The 23,802-nt window shown below is 46.9% G+C and overlaps 1 protein-coding gene and 1 long non-coding RNA gene across 2 annotated transcripts in view; one reads left to right on the top strand and one right to left on the bottom strand.

Annotated features, from left to right (window-relative positions):
* The window catches only part of LOC120405093, a 40,241-nt gene that overhangs the window by 11,385 nt on the left and 5,054 nt on the right, over positions 1-23,802 (bottom strand). The gene's annotated exons all lie outside the window — the stretch shown is intronic.
* Positions 6,740-23,802, top strand: part of SLC39A13 (solute carrier family 39 member 13) — a 56,939-nt gene continuing 39,876 nt past the window's right edge. The window contains exon 1 of the mRNA XM_039538343.1: positions 6,740-6,806. The gene's annotated coding sequence lies outside the window, so the exon portion shown is untranslated. The remainder of the gene's footprint in view (positions 6,807-23,802) is intronic.

Here is a 23,802-nt window from a genome sequence, read left to right as displayed (position 1 = left end):
GCAGGCACTCTGAGCCATTACAATTTTAACTCCTGGAACTGCATGCTGAAAGTTAAGGAGCTTGTGCCCAGAGTTGGGGCCCTGGTTGACGAGGGCAAAACAGTGGCATGGACCTCTTTGCAGGCCTTGCTGGACGCTGCAGACTTGGCCGCGCAGACATTGTCTTCTGGGATTTCCATGAGGCATACCTTCTGGCTGCAAGCCTCCGGCCTGCCCCCAGAGGTTCAGCAAATGCTGCAGGACCTCCCCTTAGATGGAGAGGATCTGTTCGCGGAACAGACCAACTCTAGGCTGCACAGCGTTAAAGACTAGAGGGTGACAATGAAGTCCCTGGGTATGTATACCCCGGCAACCCAGTGGAAACACTTCAAACCTCAGCAGCCACAGCAGCACTTATATCCTCCTCGGCCAAGGCAGGATTTATGCACAGCGGGGGCATAATGGCAGGAGAAAGCCCTCTAACTATCTGGACAAGGCCAGGGCCTTACCAAGCCATCGTTAGGCTCCAAGCAGGCCTTTTGAAGGGACGCCCGAGGATGGCATAACAGACCTTCCCCAAGATCCTACCCTACTTTTTTTGAATCGCTTATCCTATTTCCAATATGCTTGGTTGCAAATAACCACGAACCACTGGGTCCTTCGCACGGTGGAAATGGGAAAATCTCTCCAATTGTGCATCCCTCATTCCCGGGGTCCAGAACATGCTGGCGGACCACCTCAGCAGGTCCTTCCACTTGCATGAGTGGTCTTTCCATCCGGATGTTGTCCACCCCATCTTCCAAAGGTGGGGGTTTCCCCAAGTCAATCTGATCACCTCCCACAGCAACCAGAAATGCCCAACATTCTGCTCATTCCAGGGTCGCTGCCTCTCAGACGCGTTCCTACTTCCCTGGATGGGTCGCCTGTTTTACGCCTTCCCTCCATTTCCCCTTGTGCGCAAGGTCCTGCTCAAGATCCGCAGAGATGGGGCACGGGTGATTCTGGTGGCTCTGGCATGGCCCAGGCAGCATTGGTACACTCCACTGTTGGAACTATCCATGGATGTTCCAGTCCCGTTGCCTCTTCTTCCTGACCTACTCACTGAGGATCATGGTCGCCTCTGTCATCCCGACCTGCGGTCTCTCCACCTCACGGCATGGATGTTGCATGGCTAAACCCTACAGAGCTTCTGTGTTCGGACTCTGTACGACAAGTGCTACTGGGCAGCAGGAAGCCTTCCACTTGAGCCATGTACCTGGCGAAGTGAAAGTGGTTTTTGTGTTGGTGTGACCAGTGCCTCACACCTCCCCTCCAGGCGCCGGTGCCCCGCATTTTGGAGTACTTCCTGCACCTGAAACAGCAAGGCCTGGCGGCATCCTCCGTGAAGGTTCACCTCGCGGCCATCTCAGCTTTCCACCTGGGCATGTCTGGCCACTCTATCCTCGCCAATCTGATGGTTTCTCGCTTCCTCAAGGGCTTGGACCACCTCTACCCCCAAATATGGCAGCCTGTCCCCATGTGGGATCTTAACCTGGTCCTTTCAAGGCTCATGGGTACCCCCATTCGAGCTGCTGGCCACATGCTCCCTCCTGTATCTCTCCTGGAAGATGGCCTTCCTTGTCGCTGTCACATCGGCAAGGCGCACCTCCGAGCTGAAGGCCCTTACCTCGGAGCCACCTTATATGGTCTTTCATAAAGACAAGATACAGCTCAGACCTCACCCGGCCTTTCTTCCCAAGGTGGTGTTGGCCTTCCATGCTAGCCAGGACATTTTCCTGCCTGTTACCTACCCTAAACCTCACACTGGTCCCCGGGTGCAGCGGCTGCATTCCCTCAATGTCTGCAGGGCCCTTGCCTTTTACATCGAGCGCACTAAGTCATTCAGAAAATCAACCCAGCTTTTCGTTGCAGTGGCAGACCGGATGAAGAGTCTCCCAGTCTCCTCTCAGAGGATCTCCTCCTGGATTATGTCCTGCCATCCGCGCTTGCTGTGAGCTGGCCGGCGTACTGACCCCAGCTCTCATCGCTCACTCCACGAGGGCCCAGACCTTGTTGTTGGCATTCCTGGCCCAGGTACCAATCCAAGAAATATGCAGGGCAGCGACTTGGTCCTCAGTGCATACTTTTGCCTCGCACTACGCCACCGTCCGGCACACCAGGGATGAAGCAGCTTTTGGTAGAACAGTACCGTAGTCCACATTGCTTCACTCTGACTCCACCACCTAGGTAAGGCTTGGGAGTCACCTAATTGGAATCAATATGAGCAAGCACTTGATGAAGAAAAAACGGTTACTCACCTTTGTAACTGTTGTTCTTTGAGATGTGTTGCTCATATCCATTCCAAACCCGCCCTCCTTCCCCTCTATAGGAGTAGCCAGCATGAAGGAACTGGGGAGGCGCCGGGTTGGCTGGGGTATATATTAAGCACCATGAAGCCACCACTACAGGGGGCTCCACAGTCGACCCGATGGGTTTTGCTAGGGGAAAACTTTCTGACGCCTATGCACGCAGCGCGCACACCCCTAATTGGAATGGATATGAGCAACACGTCTCGAAGAACAACAGTTACAAAGGTTAGTGACCGTTTTATCCTTGGGGCCCATAAAAACTTTTGGATAGAAAATGTATTTTCTTTGTAATGGGTTAGGTTGCACCAAATGGTAGATATTTTCAAAAATATTTCTTGAGAAAGATTCTCCTCAGATCCAGCACCTTCTAATTATACAAGTGAAACATTTTTCTTTCCTATACCCTCTGTTTATTTTTCAGTACAAATTTATAAATATTGCCAACAAATGCATTTTGCATCAATCTGGTGCTGAATTATGCTCCCTCACATCTTGGTTCTGCTTATAAAAAAGCATTTGAGTAGTAAAGCAAATGAACAGATTTCCCAGTTCCTCACTATGCATGTCTGTAGCACACACAACCCTGTGGTACAAGTGATTTATCACAGGCTAAGAGGGAATATTTTGTGGGAGCCCCTTTTTAAAATTTTGGCAGCATATTACTTGTCCTCTGCCAGTGCCAGTTTTGGTAAGGAGGGAAGCCAGCAGGGTCAGAATGAGAGTGAGATAAGGAGGGAACCTGTTTTAAAGAAGCAGTATTATCGTTTTTACAGTGTACACAAGCAGGGCAGCTCTCACTGGTTTCATCCAACTTGTCTTCTGCACTGACTTTCAGTTTTATTCCAAATATGGAAATTGTGGGTCTGATTCTCATTTACACTAAGGCCTCTTTACTCTGCTTCTGAGCATAAATGGGGATCAGTGCCTGTGTGCCTATCTCAGCTGAGATGGGGAAGAGACACAAACAGAATGAGTCAGGCACACAGGGACTGATTTTCATTTCCTGTCAAGCCCTTTTTTGCTGCTCATGAACAGTGGTAAGTGGCCCTAGTGTAAATGGGAATGAATCCCCGTGTACCTAATTCATTTTGTCTGTATCTCTTGCCCATCCTGGCCTTGTACCCTCTTCTCACAAATACAGCCTTTGTTGTTAAAGCAAAAGTTCCATGGGAAACTCTATCACTGCAACTTTATCTAACAGACTTCTTTCCTGCACTTCTCTTCATGGATCTGAAGTCTTCATCTCACAAGGTGAGAGCTCAGGGACCCCCATCTGGGTTTAGGCAGCTTCTGGTTGTCTCAGTAGGCGAGGAGAAAGTGAAACAAATGCAGTGCAGGGAAAGGAAGCCAAAGCTTCTCTTTCATATTCACTTCCTCATGAAAAGGAGAGGCCCATGATACAAGTTCAGAAAACAAATGGACATTCAGCCACATTAATTGCAGTCAAAGATGTTATAAGTAAAAGCTAGAGGGGAGCAGGAGATAAGAGAGGTGAGGTGCAGGGAGTAGGACTTGACATGCAAGTATTTGGGAACATTTTTGAAAATGGGTGTGTAGCTTATGGTTCAGACTGATTTTGTGCAAGCAGATGCCTATTCTGTGTCTTCCCCTGATAGAGGGAAGTACAAGGAGCATTCAACTGTTATGTTAAACATATCCTGAGCAACATACATATGAACACCATAATCATAAGCAGGATTGAATATAGGACCACCAGCACCTAAAGCACGAGACCCTATCATAGGACTAAGGAGTAGTAGATGTAAGTAGCAGGCTCTTATCCTATCGAGCCTGGCCCCTAGAGGGAGCACATCAAGGGATGGGAAGGAAAGGAGCCCCATGACTCCCTTTCATTGCCGCTCCTCCTAACTAGAAGACAGAGTGATTTGGGACTCCCTTTTCCCCTGTTCCTCCTTCCCTTTCTTCTCTTTCTTTCATGCGCACAGTCCTTGCTTAGAGTAAAAAAAAATTATTTAAAATCATTTGAGATATTATTTGGTAGCTAACCCTATTGGAAACATCACTTAGGACCAGTTTAATACTTTAAAAACCAGGTTAGTTGATCAGTTGACTCTAAGTGGAAACCTATGATTGACCCCAGTCAATTCATCTGGTTTTAAAGGTGCTAAACGGCATCTACACTAGGTTTTAAGCGGTGTTTTGAGAACACAATCTTAAACCTAGCCTAGACCGGACTACACAGTGAAAGAGAGAGAGAGAATGTGGGGGATGGTAAAAGGAAGAGACGGGCTATGTCTACACTGCACTTTTGTCATTCAAACTTTTGTCAGTCAGAGGAGTGAAAAAACTACACCCTGGACCGACACAAGTTTTAATGACAAAAAGTGCTGGTGTGGACAGTGTTTTGTTGGCGGGAGACACTCTCCCGCTGACAAAGCTACTGACCTGGATGTGGGGTATTAAATGAATGAGGAGGGAGAGTGAGGCAGTACAGAGGGAAGAAGTGGAGGGAATGACTGAAGGACAGTTAGATGGACTGAAGGTGGGGTCAGAGTAAGGGGGAGGGAATTGGCACAGAAGAGTCTGCACTCGGGGCAGGTGGGGGGATGCAGGAGAGGCTGCATTCATTTAAACATAGGCTTGGGCAACATGCTTTCCACACACAGTAAAAAAATATTAGCAGAAACACAAGTGAGACAAGAGGTGCCTGATGGTGCCTCCTAAGATCTGGAACGGTCCACAGGCCTAGTGGTGCTTCTAGATCTGGTTGTGGGCCCAGCAGTACTGACATAGTCTCTGGGTATGAGACTGGGGGAGTTGATTGTGAGCCTGGGCCTTGTCTAATGTAGGATTAAAATATATGATGTTAGCTTGTTTCAAGAGTCTTTAACATGTGCAAAGATGGCTGAGTTAGGATATATCTACACAGCAGCAGGGAGATGTAATTCCCAGCTCATGTAGACATACATGCACTAGCTCTGCTTGAGTGAGCACCTGAAAATAGCAGTGTGGCTGCAGCAGTTTAGGTTAGTCCCACCTTATCTGTTGGTACAAACTCAGCCGGAGCTCCTGTTAGCTAACAAGAGCTAACATCACATTTCCAAATCCTAATCTAGACAAGGCCATGGGGATGTCTCAGGAGCTGGGTATAAAGTATGAGTGTAATTGTTTCTTCCCTCTCCTCCTTCATGTTGACCCAAATGTTCATTTCAGTTTTGAGGGCCTCCCTCACAGGCCAACCCTATTGTTTGCAAATACATACAATTTGTGGAAGTCCACTATATAGGAACAAGGAAGATAACTTATATGGACTAAAGCTTTAATTATAATCACTGGAGGGAGTGCCAGCAAGACAAGTGCACATCTTTTATCCTTGCACCCACGGAACAATGTTTATTTTCTGGACAATTCCAGTGGATTGGAGTACAGGGTAGTTCCCCTCTTTCACCAACAAACTGACAAATGTGTACTGTATCTCATTGCACATTTTCTAGGCTCTGTTCATGCTGGACACCACAATACAATGAACTTTCTACCAAAGTTGTTTTTAAATCCAGACTTATAGTAACAGCCTGGTGCTCTTTAGCAGACAAGCCAATCAGTGGTCAAGAGAATATATCAGGGTGGATTTCTGCTCCACTAACCACCCACCCCCATATCCAGTGTTGCCAACACTCATTATTTTATCATGAGTTGTTATATTTGTTTTTCTTATTAAAAAAAAGTTTCTATCCTTCATGGTTGTGAAGAAAAACTTCAACACATGACTCGTATGCACCCTAAGAGCTCAAAAAACAGAAGACAAATAAAATGAAACCCAAAATTATTTTTAACAACATCTCATGATTTTTAAACCAATCTTATGATCTTTTGAGGTCTGACACATTATTTTTGAATGCCTGAGGTGGGCAGGCATTCCCCACCTCCATCTTTAATGCATAAACAGGTAGCCCAAGCCCTACAGAGTTAGAGTTCCAACTTAGGAAAGATTTGGGATTTTTATAAGGGTGGGAGTGGTGATTCATTCCCACCTCTCACAAGACAACCATGCAGCTGCCCCTGTTTCAAAATCAGCAGCCCCGCCAGCCTGTCTCCATCAGTCTTGAGAAAACAGGAAGCACAACGGCCACCACAGGAAGTGGTGCGTTCATACACCCACCCCAAAAAACTGAGCCGCTGAGCTTATTGCAAAATGTTAACAGAACACTCTGCAGGCTACAGCAAGAAAGATACAAGAAATCTGCTGACCCCTTTATGCCTGTGCAATTCCTGGCTTTCAGTTTCTCACGCCCATGACCTAACTGGTCACTAACAGCCAGGAAATGTTATTCCTCTGTATTATTATTGCTTGAATGTCCTATACTGAGATGATATTACTAGGATTCTGGAAACTATTATTATTGTCCATTATTTTGTTTCATCCTAACAATGTGCTCAGTTATGTACAAGACAAACAATGAAACAGCCCCTTGTCTGAAGGACTGACAGTATAAAAGACAGAAATGAAGAAGACAGAGGGTATTGTTTGTCGTTTTTTATAATTGTAATTGTAATGATTAACTTCCTGCTTTATGTGATATGGAAGAAGTGGGTCTTTTAGGAGGGACACACATGAGGAGGGGGTTCGCTGAATGAATTACATTGAGCAGGGCATTCCATCCATAGGGGGTGGTGTGGGAAAAGACCTGGAGTCAGAGATGGATGAAGGAGATGAATAGAACATTATCAAGGCTGGCATCACGTGACAAGCAAAGGGACAGGAGGGACATGATTGGGAAAGGGATCCAAAATGTAGGTTGAGTGGTAGCTGAATGTGGACCTTGGAAATGATCAGAAGCCATTTAAACTTGATCCGCAGGTCAGAGAGGTGCCAGTACAGGGGTGGAGTGGTGGGCAAATGAAATTATTTTAGTGGTTGTATTTTGAATGCACTGGGGGCGATGTGAGGACTGAGAAGGCCTCAGTGGAAGAAGTTGCAGCAATCAAGGTGGACTATGATCAGGGCAAGAAGAAGTGTTTTAGTTGTCAGGACAGAGAAGAAGTCAGATTCTTGAAATGTTGTGGAGGAAGAAATGGTGAGATTTGGACATGGCCTAGATGTATGGGGAGTAGGAGAGGGAAGAGGTTAAGATGATCCCCAGATATCTAGACTGTGAGACAAGGAGAATGGTGGTATCATCAACACCAATGGAGAATGAAGGATGTAGAAATCCATATTACTGGAGTCCTAAGAATCCTATATGGAAGGTAACTAGAGTGTTGGGATCAATATAAATAGAACATGGGAGAAAAATCCCCAGGTAGAAGGTGTGATTTCGCTTGGGTAGTAAAGTTAGGTGCAGAATCCCTTTTGAGCAATCTGACCTGGACATAACCAAGGAACATGGTAAACAGCAATGCGTGTAATACTCAGATCTCTCTGCCCTGGATGCTGGGTCACCTCTCTTTTTCTCATTTCCATTGCTCTTATAATATGGAGACAGGAAAATGGGGTTTGACCACAGAAAATTCAGCAACACTTTACCACCTCATAATTTGTTTCTGTCTTCTGCCTAGGCACCTGTCCTCTAGCTAGACTATTGCTTGCAGTGTGGGGAAATTTATAATGGTTCTGAGATGCCTTTCAGTGCAGGTTATTGTTTGAAGTAAATGTAATTCATTTTATACAGATAATTTCCGTTTTGCACAGTCATTCAGCAGGACTTCAGTTTGCCCTGTAACTCCCCTCATTACGTTAACTCTCTTAACAGTACACACACTGGAATTTTTCTAAAGCTCATAACTTTTGGTTTGGTTTTTTCCCTTACTATGGAAAAGTTTTAATTTCAAGTGTGTTCAAAGAGCAGCAATATGACTGGTTTCAATACTAACACATCTATTTTCTCTTTGTGCTGGTTTAATGCCCCTTTCTGGTGTTTACTGCCTGCTGGTCATTTTCAGACTTCTAAAAAAATAAATCAAGAGGTTGGCTGACAGAATATTCCTCTGCAAAATCTGGGTCTAGAGCCACTCTTTTGTGTTTGTTCATCATCTCATTGTAGGTGAGGGAACTGTCGTTCAGCTGGATGTAAGAATGGAGTCTACTGTTGCGCCTTCCATAAGCATGGGAGGTCTTATGGCATGTGTGCAGATAAACTCCATACCATGCCAGGAAAAGGGGGCTAAAACCCTTGTTGAGGAAGCCAGGAACCTCAGTAAGTTTTTCTGGGATTGTAGAGGGAAACAGCCACCTGAGGTTCTGCCTTCTATTAAACAAGAAATTAGGCCTAATGAGGCAGCAGGAGTTCCTTGGTTGAAATGTTTAAAAGCCTAATTTTAGTACTAGCTACCTGCATTTCTAGAAGGGAAGATATAAATCAACAACCAGGAAAGAATCAGGAGCTCTAAGGTGGTTAGCTGGATTTGCTCTATAACTTGTTGCCATGTGTACAAGGTGAGAAACTTTGCAACTGTGACTGAGCTGCGAGAAACAAACTGCTCTAGAAACCCACCCAGAACCTTGGGGCTCGCTTGCACTACTGCAGCTCTGCTAAGCCATTCTATAGTCCCTCTATTGTTTGCTTCAAAGATGTTTATTTGCTTCTAGTTGAAAATAGGAAGTCATTTTGTACCCCTCCCTCTCTGAACCTCCATTTGTTGTCTTCTGATCACTGTTCAGCTAATCATTTTGATTGTTCTGTGTTTTGTAATTCAGTTCTGGTAGTCACTACTTTCGTTTCCCACTTATCACTTAATTCCTACTAAGCTCAAACTCTTTTATATTAGGACTCACTTGGTAATAGAGAGGTCATTTGTGTGTGTGTGTTTATTGATAGACATACAGAAAAGGAAATGCAATAAAAAGCAGAAAAGAGTGGAATACAGCTAAAGTTTGAGACATGCATGCCGTTTTAGAAGCAAGTACAGCCTTGCCAATTTTGATAACTACAATTAAAGGCTAGCATAATAACAATGATATTTCAGAAAATTAGGTCAGTTTATTGATTCTGCCTTAAGAAAAAACATATTTAGGTCCAAAGAAACAATATTCTCCTATTTCAGTTGGAGGACAGTACTATTTAGAGCAGGGGTGGGCAAACTTTTTGGCCTGAGGGCCACATCTGGGCATGGAAATTGGATGGTGGGCCATGAATGCTCACGAAATTGGGTGTTGGGGTTCAGGAGGGGGTGAGGGCTCTGGCTGGGGATGCAGGCTCTGGGATGGGGCTGGGTATGAGGGGTTGGGGGTACATGAGGGTTCTCCGGGCTGGAACCGAGGAGTTCGGAGGATATGAGGGGGATCAGGGCTGGGGCAGAGGGTTGGGGTGCTGGAGGGGGTCAGGGCTCTGGGCAGCGCTTACCTCAAGCAGCTCCTGGAAGCAGCAGCATGTCCCCCCTCTGGCTCCTACACGGCGGTGTGGCCATTGACTCTGCGCGCTGCCCTGTCCGCAGGCACCATCCCTGCAGCTCCCATGGGCCTCAGTTCCCAGCCAATGGGAGCTGCGGGGGTGGTGCTTGGGGTAGGGGCAGCGTGCGGCGCCCCCTGGCTGTCCCTATGTGTAGGAGCTGGAGAGGGGACATGCCGCTGCTTCCGGGAGCCATGCAGAGCCATGGCACGCACAGAGCGAGGAAGCCCCGGACCCCGCTACCTGGCAGGAGCTCGAGGGCTGGAATAAAATGTCTGAAGGGCCGGGTGCAGCCCCCGGGCTGTAGTTTGCCCACCCCTGATTTAGAGCTAGGATAACAATGAGAGAAAAATAAAACAATCATTTCAAGAGGATGGATAGTTAGTCTGTCCATGGTTTGAGTAGGGAGGCGGCTAGAGATTTTGTGACACACTGCTATTATTTCATATGGCTTGTCTACACTTTAAAAGCCTCTGCGGTGCAGCTGCGCCACTGAAGCACTTCAGTGAAGATGTTGCTTACACCGACGGGAGAGGTGCTAGCTATGTCGACAGGAGAAGCCCTCCTGTCAGCGTAGGTAATCCACCTCCCACTGTCTACACTGGGAGTTAGATCAGTATAACTCCGTCACTCATCAGGGGTGTGGTACTTATACCGACATAAGTTGCTAGTGTAGACCAAGCTATAATGTCTATAGGGGATAAAGAAAACAGGTCAGCCCTCTTCTTCTGAGAGGGCTTGATTGTCAGAGGTTCTGAGCACCTTCTGCTATCATTGACTTCAGCTACAGTTGTTGGTATTCAGCATCTCTGAAAATCAGGAATTTAGGGTGTAAGAAGCGATGTTGATGCTTCCCATGGTAGCAGACACTTTACCTGCATGCTATCTAACCTACTCAGAACTGTGCATGGTGCTTGCTACAGTTTACATCAGCAGTACTATTGTTGCAGCTGTCCCACTGAACAAAATAATTTAATTTTTTCCCTGGTGCAGCCTACAGTCGACATAAACTTTATGAATTGTTTAGAACAAAGCCTTAGCAAATTTAGCATCCCCAAAGCTGCAGACTCATTCTTATGAATGACATAGAGCTTTTCACAGTATAAATAATTCTATTCTTGCTTTACCAAATTCTGTCCTGAAGGGAACAAATGCCTTATGTCAGGCATGTGTGATGGGACTCAAATCAGGACAGATTAGGATTTTGTTTCTTTGTTAGGTGAAGTCTCCTGCAGCTTTAGCCATCTTTAAAGTTCTTTTTGTCACAGATTATAATTAGATGCAATTATGGTGCTCCCTTTCTGATACATAGGATTCTAATAGGTCTCTTGAACATAAATAGACTCCTCAGTGGTATCAGTTTTCAGGCATTCAAGAAGAAGTTTTTCCATAACCCTAACTGAGGAAGCCAATTCAAACCCTCATCTGGTTCTCCAGTGTTTCTTGATTTATTTCCACTTCGAGTTAAGGCTCCTTTTTGATTAAGGATCTTGTAAGTTTTGGTGCTCTTCCTCCAAAGCCCTCAGGTTCAAGCCATTCTCGGTACCCCTAACTTGAGAGTCCAAGGTTTCTAATTTCCCTGACATTTATGCCACTTTGTCTTCCACAGAGGATGCAGATTTTTGTAGGATATTCAAAGAGAAAATTATTTATTTCAGAAAGTCCTTCCTCTTCCACTGCACCTTCTATGGAACAAAATGGTACTAGCGTGCTCCAAAGCAGCCCAGAAGAGGGGAGCTTAAAGAAGTCAGTGCTATTAGGCTTAGCCTTATTTTCACTCCCATCTTTTCTTACCCATTTGCAGGTGGGAGACAAGTTGAGGTTTTTTTCCCCTGAGGAGGCAAATCAATAAGGTTTGCAGAAAAACAGGAGAATTCTGCTTCCTGTAGCCAAAGCATTTCTGTCATGCATTTGTTCCAGTGTGTGCCAGTCCTCTCCCCACATAGAACTATCTTTTCCCAAATAATAAATGTCATGACTTAGTCATTTCTCTCTGCTGGTTGATTTGGGTGAAGGACCACCTTGGGGCACAGCAGAGGGACAGTTAAAAGGGTTGCTTCTGGTTCTCTGAGCCTTTCTCTTTCACAGTGAGTGGCACTGACCCTCATGGGAAGGAGAGGGAAAATGGTGCTTTCACATACACACTCTCAGTGACTGTTCTTCTCTGAGGCAATCCTGGGATTTCCCAGAAGTCTGCTGTTTCCTTCAGCACTTCTGAATTACTGGCCCAATCCTTTCATCTCATCAATCTTTGAGTACTAAGACAGAGGAGTCATGAAGACTGTTTCTTCCTCTCCCAGTAATATCACTGTGAAAATTAATGCTTCCCCCTTTGGGAGGCTTTACTGGAATGTCAGGACAGTAATAACTTAATCCAACATAGGATTTGGAGATGCGGTTGCTGGTTGTCCCTGGTGGAAGGATTTTATCAGAATAGTTAATGCTGATTTGTATCACTCAGCCACACAGAGGTTATACAAAGAGCAGCAAATCCCCAGAAGCATAACAGTCAGTCTGCTCCTAACCTCAGCCTTTATCTCTCACAGCCAGCTTCCTCTCCTCACCACAAGCACCACATGCTGCTTTACACTGAGGCAACACTCAGCAACTGAGGTCTGTCCACCCAAAGGGCACAGACAGGAGGGGAGGGGAAATGGACACATGTGTTCAGTGTGCAGAATGGGGGGAGGGAATTATGGGGTGAAGCTCTTGTGATCCAATTCCAATCTACTTCATGCTGGGGCTTGTGGGTTCTGGGGGTATCTGAAACAGGGTTCCAGTCTCTAATTTCTTTTTCTTAGGGTTTTACATTAATCTTTGGAATGTGAGAGGAGGTTGTGATGAATGGAATACAAGGAATGAGCTGGAGTGAAGAGGTGTTGGCAGCTTTCTCAGCTTGTCTGAAGGCACCCATGACCCAAAGGAATATCCCCATCTGCTGGGAAGAGGCACACCCATAGTACATGGAGGTTGGGAGAGAGCTCCTGTAAGGATCCTTCACCATGAGGTCACATAACACCCCCACCCCCGTCAGATTTCTGATGAGAAATCTGTTGGAAGGGGACAGTGAGACAAGGAAACTCTGATGCGTTACTCTTTGGCTTCCTGCAAAGGATCCCCATAAGTGGGAAGGTCTCGGGGCTGTTGGAGTTCATAGGAGAGTGGGGCCTTCCAATACTATGGATTCAGGGGAGATTCCTGAACCTATGTGCCTGGAATAAATATGAAACCAGGTGTAGGTAATACAAAATCTAAAGCTCGGGAGGAGGGGGTACTCATGGAGGTTGACTGCAGGGGTGAGGAGAACTGTGGTGGACGAGGGAGGCTTTTGCTCCATATATGGTACAAACTGTTTCTTTAAGTTGATATATACTGTTTTTAATTAATAGAAAACTGCAGAAAGTGGCCTTTTTTATCCTTCTTCCCCACCCCATCCCATCTGAAGTGAGTTGAGTCATGGCCTGACTGTTTGGGCCTGTCTCTTGAAAAGTGGCCCATGGAAGGCAGGATGAATGAGTATTTTAGTTCTTAGTATTTACTAACAAAAATATCCTTAGGGAAATTGGAGTAGCATTACTTATTTCTTGTAAAGCAGACCAAAGAGACATGGTCACTAGGGTCTGGTTCATAAAATGATAAGCTGTTTATGTACACCATGTGGGGCAGGCAGAGAAACACATCGAGACAGCTGCACAAACCAACAGCTGTGACATGCACAGGAAACTTAGATGGAAAGAACCATTAGTGCATTGAGACCATCTCCCTGCCTGTTAGCAGGGCCAGCCCCCTCTTAGCAGGCTCTGCAAAAGAGACTCCTTCATGTCAGACTTGAATGCTTTGATACTGGTGCTCCCCAAATGCCCTATAAGGGAAGAAGCCTCTCTGAATCTCATTATTGCAAATCTGAACTTCTGCCCATCCAGCAATAGAACTGGGTTCACAGGCAGAGAAATGCATATGATCTAGATTCCACAGAGTTAGAAATACATCACTGTGTTTGCAAGAAATGTTTAAACTTCCTGGTTTTGTTGGACCTATATCACCCAGAACAATGGCTTGCTCTAATAAGCCTTCTTTGTAGCTCTACAGCAGTTTCAGTTAATTTACCATCCCTTCTAACCTCTCAGAATTCTAGTCCTGCTTTATGGTCCATTTTTAATTTCTCACAATATCTTGAGATGGGCCAACACCTGGGTCATCTTGACCTCAAAATATCCCCACTGATGAACTAACTTATTTCAGATCAGTTCTAAGGACATGATTCAAGATGTGGGCTGCCCTGTGCGTGGCATTGTAAAGCTCATGGCCATTTGGTGTCCAAAACTCCTCTGGCAAAAAACAGGAACGTTCAGTTTGTTAAATTGTAAACTATGAAGGCACTTGATGGAAATCTCTGAAGAGCCATGATTAGACATTACAGACTGTCTTGACAAATATGTTACAGTAAAACCTGCCTTAGCAACCGCGTCTGAAGAGAGACCACCTGTCACAAGCGACTACTTGCAGAGGCCACGGAATGTTTTTCCTCTATAATTTAACTGTGAAGAGTAACAACCTGTCATCTGTGACCAGCAACCACATTTTCTTACTCCCATGCATAAAAACAAACCTGTAGGAGAAACCGATCTTCCTTACTTCTGAGCTGCTGCTGATAGCTAGGGTGACCAGGTTTCCGGTTTTCTACTGGAACACCTGGTCAAAAAGGGACCCTGGGGCTCGAGTCAGCACCGTCGACCGGGCTGTTAAAAGTCAAGTCGGTGGTGCTAAGGCAGGCTAGTCCCTACCTGTCTTGGCTCCACACTGCACCCTAGAAGTGACCAGCAGGTCTGGCTCCTAGGCAGGGGAGCCACGGGCCTCCGTGTGCTGCCCTTGCCCCAAGCACCAGTTCTGCACTCCCATTAGCCAGAAACCGCAGCCAATGGGAGCTGTGGGGGCGGTGCCTGCAGGCGAGAGCAGCCCGCAGAGCCGCCTGCTCCACCTCTGCCTAGGAGCCTGACCTGCTGGCTGCTTCTGGGGTGCAGCATGGAGTCAGGGCAGGAAGGAAGCCTGCCTTAGACTCCCTGGTGCACCGCTGATTGGGAGCCACTGGAGGTGAGCCTGTACCCCAACCCCAAGCCCCAACCCCCTGCCCCAGCCCTGAGCCCCCACAAACCCGGAGCCCCCTCCTGCACCCCAGCCCCTGCCCCAGCCAAGAGCCCCCTCCCACCCCCCCAACCCCTCGGCCCCACCCCAACCTGGAGCCCCCTCCTGCACCCCAAACCCCTCATCGCCAGCCCCACCCCAGAGCCCACACCCCCAGCTGGAGCCCTCACCCTCTCCCACACCCTAACCACCTGCTCCAGCATGGAGCCCCCTCCTGAACCCCTCATTTTTTGCCCCATCCCAGAGCCTGCACCCCCAGTTAGAGCCCTCACCCACTCCCAAACCCCAACCCCCTACCCCAGCCCAGTGAAAGTGAGGGAGGGTATGTGAGAGTGAGCCACCGAGGAAGGGGGAATGTAGTGGGCACGGGGCAGGGCCTCGGAGAAGGAGCGGGGCAAGAGGCTTGGCCTTGGGGAAGGGGCAGGGCTAAGGTGTTCAGTTTTGTGCGATTAGAAAGTTGGCCACCCTACTGGTGGCAGCGCTGCCTTCAGAGCTGGGTGCCCAGCCAGCAGCTACCGCTCTCCGGCCACCCAGCTCTGAAAGTAGTGCAGTGGGCTTGCGGCCCTCTTTTGGGTCACACCCCCAGTTTGATAAATGCTGTGTACTTTTGTATACTGTACTACTGTATTAATAAACCCACTAAGGGATTTTAAATACAGTACTATACTGGATTGTATACTGAATGTAATGTTCATTTAAAAGGCGATTAAAATTAAACATCTGTAACTATAGTAGCCTTTCTGTACATCATAAAAGTGCCCATTTTACAGCAGACCTTTTGAGAGAGACCACCTTTAACAAGCAACCACTTTTGCTAACTCCCATGAGTGATCACTGCTGGCAGGTTTTACTGTATTTATTATCTTGTGTTGTTCTTAAGCCCATCCTCCTCCCCCTCAAACCTATTCACTTGCCAAGTGCAAAGAACAATGTGTCTCCAGCTCAAGTCCCACAGCAACCCAGGTGGGAGGCAGGAAGCTATAAATAACTTCTCCCCCACACAGAGACTGATCTGCTGCCTCCAGCAAAACCACTTTCCAAAACAAAATCACCCCACCATTTTGCTCTTCCTTTTCCCTTCTTTGCAGTAAGGCCACTCTAATGCACTGTTCTTCCCACTCCCACTCTGTAGCGGTACCGTTCTCTCTTCCCTTCACCCTCACATCAGTGCAGAGAGATCACCCTGACTACTAGCATCTCTTTCTCTCCCTCCTCCCATGCTGTCTCTGTGGAGCAGTTTCCCAATTAGTGGAGCAGTTTCCCAATTACACACATTATGGAAAGCTAGGTTTTTGTAAAAGGAAATAAAACTGCAAATGTTAATATAAGAGGATATGGTCCAATGGGGAGGGCCCTGGCTTTAGAGTCAGGTGACCTCAGTCCTATTCCTGCCTCTTCCATGGACTTGCTGTGTGACCTTGAGCAAGTTAATTACCCTCTCTGTGACTTGGTTCCTCATCTATAATATGGGGATAGTGCTGCTTTCAAAGAAAGGTAAAATCCTTTGAGATCTATCGATAAAACATCTGTATAAGTACTAAGCATTATTATCACAAAGAAAAATGTCACGGTTGAAATTATGTTTCAGTGGAATACTTATTTTATACATAGTCTAAGTATGCAGTAAAGAGTCCAGAAGACATAGTCTAAGGGCTCATGACGTGTGATAATTTGCTGGAGTAACAATATTTTATTAATAGAATTGGAATGATTGATCTGTTTGGTGCTATGTAATAGGTAGATTACAAGATGGTGAAGTCTGTGTAGAGTTTCCACTTTGTTTTTAACTACATTGCATAGTAACTAACATATGTAGATATTTTTATTTTTGTGGAGAGTAATGTAGTATGCTGTTAGCCTATAAGGAGTCAGCCAACCAATGACAGCCAGATTGAGTTGCATCTCAGAAGGGGTAGTTTTATTTATTTAAAAAAATAAAACTTTAAATATTATTTGAACCATCAAATTGTGCACATCACTCACCTATGTAACTGCATGATCTTATTACTGTTACCCGCATCCTTTCTCTCACCTTTCCTCCTCATTTGTTTCATTCACTTGTTGTATTTTAATTCAAATTAGATAGCAAGATTTTTGGGTCAGGGACCATATCTTCCTGTGTGTTTTATATAGTGCCCACCATAAAGGGGCTTCCATCCTAATTGAGAGCTACTGCAATAATAAATAATAAAAATAATAAATATGTTAGTGTGATAGTATGTTGGAAATAGATTCTTTGCTTAGGAAATGGAATTTCATAATCACATAGTAATTTGTTATTATGACTTTTGCATATATTATGCAAATGTTAGGGTGCAAACTTAAGGATGTGCAGGCATCTGGTGGGTCACGTGGGGTGATGGTGAACTATAAAGCATTTTGTGGCACCTTATAGACTAACAGACATATTGGAGCATGACATGCACCCGATGAAGTGGGTATTCACCCACGAAAGCTCATGCTCCAATACGTCTGTTAGTCTATAAGGTGCCCCAGGACTCTTTGCTGCTTTTACAGATCCAGACTAACACGGCTACCCCTCTGATAAAGCATTGTAGGTCAATGGAAAACTGCCTGGATCCTTTAACCTTTTTCCACATTTTCTTTCTTCCTAGATATTTTGGAAAGAAAGTATTTGTTGGGGCAGAAGTATCTGGAGGGTAGCCAGACTCTACAGAAACAAAATATCAACCTTAGCTCTTTTTGTTTGTGAATTTCCCTGGAATTTTTTAATTAGCATCAAAGGTTTAAATCAGGTTGGTATATAAGGTCCACAGGTAGAAGCTCTGCTCTTACAGATCTTATGAGGATAATCAAAGCAGGCCCTCTTGCAGACCATAGTAAATCCCTGAGAGAGGTATGTGTGTCGGGGTATGGAAGTTATACTTGGGTGGGATACTCGGGTAGGAGGCAGGAAGGCTTTTATCCTCTTGAAAAACTTTTAATGCTTATAGCAGGGGTCGGCAACCTTTCAGCAGTGGTGTGCCGAGTCTTCATTTATTCACTCTGATTTAAGGTTTCGCGTGACAGTAATACATTTTAACATTTTAGAAGGTCTCTTTCTATAAGTCTATAATATATAACTAAACTATTGTTGTATGTAAAGTAAATAAGGTTTTTAAAATGTTTAAGAAGCTTCATTTAAAATTAAATTAAAATGCAGAGCCCCCCAGAGCGGTGGCCAGCACCCAGGCAGTGTGAGTGCCACTGAAAATCAGCTTGCATGCCACCTTCGGCATGCGTGCCATAGGTTGCCTACCCCTGGCTTATAGTTTTATTTCCAGAAAATGTTAACCATTCTAAAGTTTTCATGTAGATAAAAAACTCTGCCATTCCCTGTTCCTCTCCATGCCTCTCTGGTCCCCTCATCCCCTTGCCATGACCCAGCACACTCTCAACATGCCCTCCTCCTTCCATAGCTTCTTAACTCCTGCCTCCAACTCTATTCTCCTGCCTCTTTATCTCTGGCTCTCTCTTTCACGCCCTTCCTGCCTCCCTGCTTCTGTCCTTCTATCTTCCCCAGTATCTTTTATACCTTTCTCTTCCTTACCCCCTTTCCCATGCACCATTCTGTCTTCCCTAGTACCTCCAAACTGACTGTGTTAGGGGATCCAGTTACAGCACTGCAAAGCCATGCCATGGTTCAGTCTGATCTACAAGCTCAAGACTGAAGCATGGTATAACTAGGAACCCTAACAAAATCTTTTTATAGTGCAGATAGAGCCTGGGTGTGGGAGGCCACCTCATAGTGCAGGCCTCTGCCTTTGTCAGATGACTATCTCAAAGCCTGGTTCCATTTAACGTGGCTCCTCATGGGTAGCTGCCCAGGCACTATCTGCTGCTCAGGGCAATCTTCATGCAGGCAAGTGCAGGACTGTCTCGACCCTTGGAGGTGATTAAACTCTACATTACATCCTGAGGCAAATGAGGGGAACTCTGCCTGCTACAGCCCAAGTGCAGGAGCCAGAGAGGCTAGAAGGACAAAAGTCAGGGTCTAAACTCTGAGGCAGGCCGGAAACGATGAGTGGAAAGACGCCTTGTTTCTTCAGCATAAATAACATTTTTGCGACTCCCATTTAATGATTCAGCAGCTCTGATGTCAATTTACAGTAAGAAGGGAGACAGGAGATGGTATGTGTGGGAAAGAGTGTCGACAAAAGAGTCTTGTACAACTTCCTCTGGGCTCCCCAGCTGTGTTATCAGGGGTGGGCAGCTGTGTAGAACAAGCCCAGTGTTAGGGGAGCCAGGCCCCAGAGTGCAGACGGGGTCTGTGGCAATGCTGAGACTTGGGGGCTGTAGATAAGCCCTCAGCCTCAGAAGCTGTGATCCTTTGGGGCTAGGAGTTTTGCAGAACAGACTCTGCTGGGTGGATGCACTTAGTCAGGGTTTGTGAATTCAAGTGCTAGAGCCTGTCTTAATTCTAGACCGCAAATTCTTCCGTGCAGGGTGTGTTTCTTACTGTTTATTTGTGTAGCACCCAACATAATGGGGACTAAATGTAGTACAAATAATAAAAATAATAATATGTCTTAACTCCTGCTAGCTCCTCCTCTCCAGCCTCCCTGCCTCTCACCGTACTGTTAACCCTAAGAGTTCCAAAGACAACTCTCAAAAAATCATCAGTGGCTTTTAAAGTAATTGTGGATTATTATTATTATTTGTCTTTGGGTTTTGAATGTTTAGGGGTTACATTTTGAAGCTTTTCTCTACAACCATGAGGGCTGGCTGCAACATTTTTAAAAAATGAAAGCTGAGCTCCTCACATAACTTCATGACTCCAGGAGCTAGAGCTTTAAGAAAAATATCAAATATTGCGAGATTCATGATAGAATCATGAGAGTTGGCAACAGGCTTTGTTCTTCCTTGTCTGTCTTCTGTCCATCGCTATAATATGAATGTCTCTCATCTATCCAAAATACTGTAGCTCACATCACTTTCCCCTCCTTCCATTCTGACTCTGTTGTTCCGTATTCAAATCCCTTTGCTGTCTCCCCTCACCTTTGACATCAAATTACATTAAGCTCAATTGTCTGGTCCTCATCTTCAAGGCTTCTCTGCCCCTTTTTCCTGCTCATTTCCTCCTCCTGAACCTCTCTCCTCCCATCTCTCTTCATAACTTTTTCCCACTGGCTGCTTTGTTCCTTCTTCCATGCGGCCTCATACACTTAGAATTTCCTCCCTGTTTTCATTCAGATATCTCTGGTAAACATACTTCTGTGTGAAACCTTCCAACAATGATCATAACAATGGGAAAAAAACTGCTGTATTGAGACTGGTCACCTTGAATATTGCATGTGCATGGTACTGTTTGTCTCTCCAACAAGTATGTCTACACTTCAAGCTGTGGGTGTGATTCACAGCTCAAGGAGACATACCCATGTCTCCTCGAGCTGTGCAAATTACCCAGCTTGAATAGTCCCCTATCAGAGGTGTGACTGCAGCACAGTGTAGACATACCCAAGTTAGCTTTGATCTAGCTAGCTCAAATAGCAATAGCCATGAAGCCATGGCAGCACAGGCTGTACAAGCCTACCTGGGACCCTGTGTATGTTCTCAAGCAGCTAGCCTGTGCTGCTGCTCATATTGGCATGACTCTGCTATTGTTATTTGATCTACAGGGGTGGCTCCAGGCCCTAGCACGCCAAGCGCGTGCTTGGGGCGGCAAGCCACGGGGGACGCTCTGCCGGCGCTGCGAGGGGCGGCAGGCAGGCTGCCTCCGGCGGTTTGCCTGCGGAGGGTTTGCTGGTCCCGTGGCTTCGGTGGACCTCCTGCAGGCGTGCCTGTGGAGGATCCGCTGGTCCCGCGGGACCAGCAGACCCTCTGCAGGCAAACTGCCGGAGGCAGCCTGCCTGCCATGCTTGGGGCGGCAAAATCCCTAGAGCCGTCCCTGTTGATCTAAGTATATCAAAGCTAGCTTGGGTATATCTGCCTGTGCTGCAGTCACGCCTCTGATTGCAGCGAAGACGTACCTCAAGACTGCAAATATCTTGGAGCAAGCACTGTCTTCCTAAGGCCATGTCTACAGTACGGGGGACTACAGTGGCCCAGCTATGGTGCCGTAGCTATGCCAGCATAACCCTGTAGTGTAGACGCAGCCTACAATGATGGAAGGGGTTTTTCTGTTGCTTAGGAACACCATTTCTCCAAGCAATGGTAGCTAGGCCAACTGAAGCATTCCTCCGTCGATCTAGCTGTGTCTACACTGGGGTTAGGTTGGCATAGCTACGGCGGTTCGGGGAGTGATTTTTTTTACACTTCTGAGCACCATAACTATGTTGACCTACATTTTAAGTGTAGACCGGGCCAGGGCCGCCCAGAGGATTCCGGGGGCCTGGGGTCTTCGGCGGCGGGGGGGCCCTTCCATTCTGGGACCCGCCGCCAAAGTGCCCTGAAGACCCGCGGCGGGGACCCCCCCGCCGCCGAATTACCGCCGAAGCGGGACCTGCCGCCGAAGTGCAGCCCGGTCTTCGGCGGTAATTCAGAGGCGGGAGGTCCCCGCTGCGGGTCTTCGGGGTACTTCGGCGGCGGGTCCCAGAACGGACGGGCCCCCCGCCGCCGAAGACCGAGCTGCACTTCAGCGGCGGGTCCCGCTCCGTCTTCGGCGGTAATTCGCCGCGGGGGGTCCTTCCGCCCCGGAGCGGAAGGACCCCCCGCCGCCGAAGACCGGGAGCGAAGAAGCTTCTGTGCCCGGCCCCGCAAGAGTTTTCCAGGCCCCCCCGGAGCAAATGAGGGACCCCGCTCCAGGGGCCCCAAAAAACTCTTGTGGGGGCCCCTGTGGAGCTCGGGGCCTGGGGCAAATTGCCCCTCTTGCCCCCCCCCTCTGGGCGGCCCTGGACTGGGCCTAGGTGTATTTTACAGTGCTGAGTACATTGCTGTTGTTCAATGAATAATAATTAATGTGCCTCAATTCTGACCTGCTATTCTTATTCTAGGTCCCCCTCCATTCACCTCTTTGCCAATGCACTTTAATCTTGACTTACACCACACCCTGCTGCCCAGTCTTGGGGTTCTCTTCTAACTAGAAAAGAGAAAATATTTGTTTCACTCACTTCAAAACTCCTCAGATGAGCTTCTCATACAAATGCTCTAATTTTAGTTCCAGGTTTATTTCACTACCACTACTTTAAACAAGCAATGAAATAGAGAGACGTGGAAAGGCCTAAGGCCTGGGGCCTACTCCCACCTTTGAGAAGCTATTCCATTCTAGGGAATGTCTTTTTAAAACAGTCTGTTTCTGGCAGGAATGTCCTCCTTGTTCTTCTCCCATAAGTGCTAATGGTGACAAATTATTGGGTAGTTCTGTCATCTACCCAAATGGAGACTGGACTGAGCGCACACTGGGCACTCTTACTTGTGACCCAAGGAGGATTTCAGCTCAAGGCTGTAGGGCAGGAGCATAACCCACTGAATACTGCTCCACCTTGTCCTCTGTAGAGGTGGAGAGCCAGATTGCATACCCTAGTCAGGGCCCGCTCCAGGCACCAGCGCAAGAAGCAGGTGCTTGGGACGGCCAATGGAAAGGGGTGGCACATCCGGGTCTTCGGCAGCAATTGGGCAGCGGGTCCCTCAGTCCCTCTTGGAGGAAAGGACCGGCCGCCGAATTGCTGCCAAAGAATGAAGCGGCACGGTAGAGCAGCCGCCGAAGTGCCACTGATTGTGGCTTTTTTTTTCCCTCTCTTCGCCAATTAGCATCCTTTAGGTTAAATCCTACTGCACTTGGAGTCTGGGAGTGTGAGTCCTGACCCTATTGTCCTGGTATGTGGGTGCTGCTGGCCCATGCACTCGAGGCTATGGATCTCACTGTACTTGGGCAAGAAGGAGGTGTAGAGATATTACTGCACTCAGAGTCTGAATGTGTGACTCTTGGCTCTATAATATTCATGTCTGCAGCATTTGTGCAGAAGTACATCTATGGGATTCCAGCCTATGCTCTGTGAATTGAAAGTGCAGGCAACACTGTTCAGGCTTCACTCTGTAGCCCTGGAGAAAACTGTCTGGAGTGTGTAGAAATTAGGGCAGGGTGATCCTAGCCTTAGAGGAGGGATGCAGTGAGCCCAAAAGGACACCTTTGTGGCATGCTCAGAACCAAGACCGTTGTAATAATTCTGTGAGTAAGATTTTGAGAGATGCTGTGTCAAATGTATTACTAATGTCCAGCTCTGTCACATCGTACTGCAGCCTCTACACCCTCTCCTTCTGTAACTTTGGCAAAGAAAGAAACGAGCTGGTCCGGTAGATCTAATCTTTATGAGCTCCCAGCCCTGCTCCCGGCTCATGGCCACATATGCACCTGATAACATTTTTTTCCCTCATATTTGTTCCATTTCACTAGGGATTGGTGCTAAGAGCAGCACTTTCTCAGGCTGAACCCTCACTGAATCTCTCACATATTCACTTCTCACCTCTAACTCATTTCAGCCCCTCTGCCTCCTCCTGACAGCTGCTGAATCGTTCTCAGCCCAGGCCCACCCTCCCATTTCCCCTCTCCAGTAAGGCACTGTAGTCTGCTGAGTGCAAGGAGAACAGGCTGCCCAGCTGCTCCTTACAAACACCCAGTAGGCAGCTGGCTGAACTGAGCTCCAGACTGGAGATACTGCACACATTTATGGAACAAGGAGTAAGGGAGCAGCTGGCCCTGTGGTGCACACAGAGTTAACATGCTGACAGAAACACTGAGGTTTACATATGAAAAACCAAATATAAAAATAATATGATGAGTAAGACTAAAATTCCCTGTTTTGAGCTTCCATGGGCCCAGCTCCCTCCCCCCTCATTCAGGGCTCAGCAGTTACTTCTCCTTTTCTACTGTCCTTGCAGAACTGTGTCCTGGGATGAGTCAGAGCAGCACTTCCAGGCTGTGTTCTCATTGCGCTCAGCTCCCACCAAAGAGCAGGCAGCGATAGCTTGCTGGTCGGGCCTCCCTGCTCTCTTCAGATACCCCTGAGATGCTCCCTCTACCTCACACGCTGTCCCTTAAGTTTGCTTTT

This window comes from Mauremys reevesii, linkage group 4 (genome assembly GCF_016161935.1).
Source record: "Mauremys reevesii isolate NIE-2019 linkage group 4, ASM1616193v1, whole genome shotgun sequence".
Taxonomy (NCBI): Eukaryota; Metazoa; Chordata; order Testudines; family Geoemydidae; genus Mauremys; species Mauremys reevesii.
The sequence above is the reverse complement of the archived record's forward strand: the minus strand, read 5'-3'. Positions and strand labels throughout refer to the sequence as shown.